This window comes from Pseudophryne corroboree, chromosome 2, assembly GCF_028390025.1.
Source record: "Pseudophryne corroboree isolate aPseCor3 chromosome 2, aPseCor3.hap2, whole genome shotgun sequence".
Lineage (NCBI taxonomy): Eukaryota > Metazoa > Chordata > Amphibia > Anura > Myobatrachidae > Pseudophryne > Pseudophryne corroboree.
Genome location: NC_086445.1, coordinates 603432497 through 603434206, shown reverse-complemented (window position 1 = coordinate 603434206; position 1710 = coordinate 603432497). Strand labels below are relative to the sequence as shown.

The 1710-nt window shown below is 47.4% G+C and overlaps 1 pseudogene; it reads left to right on the top strand.

Annotated features, from left to right (window-relative positions):
* Window positions 1-417: 417 nt before the first annotated feature.
* LOC135003426 (WD repeat-containing protein 82-like) lies at window positions 418-1372 on the top strand (annotated as a pseudogene).
* Window positions 1373-1710: the final 338 nt, after the last annotated feature.

Below are 1710 nucleotides of genomic sequence, written 5' to 3'. Positions count from 1 at the left end.
GTAGAACGTGCTCTACCCGGCGCAAAGTGTAGAACGTGCTCTACCTGGCGCAAAGTGTAGAACGTGCTCTACCTGGCGCAAAGTGTAGAATGTGCTCTACCTTGCGCAGTGTGTATTGGAGGTTCTACCCGGTGCAATGTGTATAAGCGGCACTACTGTGTGGTGTAATGTGAATTGGCACTATTATGTGGCCACGCCCCTAAAATTTCGCAGCGCGCCTGCTGCGCACACTTTACATACATACCTATACTCGTGCCTTATGAGCAGTAATCCCACCCACTTGACAGACTTCACCCCCCCCCCCCCGACCCCACCCCTATTAGGGCTGCTTCCATAAATTTCCCGAGCAGGTTTTCGATCCCAATATGCCCCTGCCTGCACCTCCATATTCTGTGGTCCTTCTGCATCGGGGCAGCCATGAAGCTGACCGACAACGTGCTGCACAGCTTCCGGGTGGCAAAGGTTTTCCGTGAGAACTCCTATAAGAACAACTGCTTTGACTTCAGTCCTGGCAGGGAGACAGTCATTTCCAGCTGCGACAATGACTCCATCATGTTGTATGACTGCCAAGAGGGCAAACCCAAGAGGACGCTGTACAGCAAGAAGTACTGTGTGGATCTCATCCGATACACACATGCAGAAAATACCATGGTTATAGCTCCAACAAAATTAATGATGCCACCCGGTACCTCTCTCTTCATGATAATAACTATAGCCGACATTTCCCAGGCCACAATAAAAGGGCTGTTGCGTTATCTATGTCTCCGGTGGACGATGCGCTTATTTCTGGGTCCTTGGATAAAACTATCCGCCTGTGGGACCTCCAGTCTCCCAACTGTCAGGGTCTGATGCACTTACAGGGGAGCTAGTGTGCTCATTTGATCCAAAGAGTCTTATTTTTGCTGCAGGAGTTAATTCCGAGATGGTGAATCTGTATGATCTTTGCTCTTTTGATAAAGGTCTGTTTGCCACCTTCATGATGAACTATTACCGCACCTGCGAATGGACGTCACTCAAATTTAGCAACGATGGAAAATTAATTATTCTCTCTACCAATGGCGGCTTCCTGAGGCTGGTTGATGCATTTAAAGGGGCCGTGCTACACACCTTTGGGGGTTATAACAGCAGTAAAACGGTTACACTAGAAGCTTCTTTCACCCCGGATTCTCGGTTCATTATGATCGGGTCGGAAGATGGCAAGATCCATGTATGGAATGGAGAGAGCGGCATGAAAGTGGCCATACTGGATGGCAAGCACACCGGACCCATCACCTGCTTACAGTTCAATCCCAAATTCATGACCTTTGCATTGCCTTGGGGAAGCAGTAGGGAGATGAGCAATGAGGAGGAGGAGGAGGAGGCACTTAACTAGTAGATGTGTATAATGGGCTCTATCTGGCGTAATGTGTAACATGTGTAATGGACTCTACCAGGCATAATGTGTATAATGGGCTCTACCGGGTGTAATGTGTAACATATGTAATTACAGGTGTAATGTGTAACATGTGTAATGGGCTCTACCAGGAATAATGTGTAACATGTGTAATGGGCTCTACCAGGCATGATGTGTATAATGGGCTATATCTGGTGTAATATGTATAATGGGCTCTACCTGGAATAATGTGTATAGAGGCTCTACCAGGTGTAATGTGTACAAGCGGCTCTATCAGGCATAATGTGTATAATGAGCTCCACTTAGCATAATGTGTG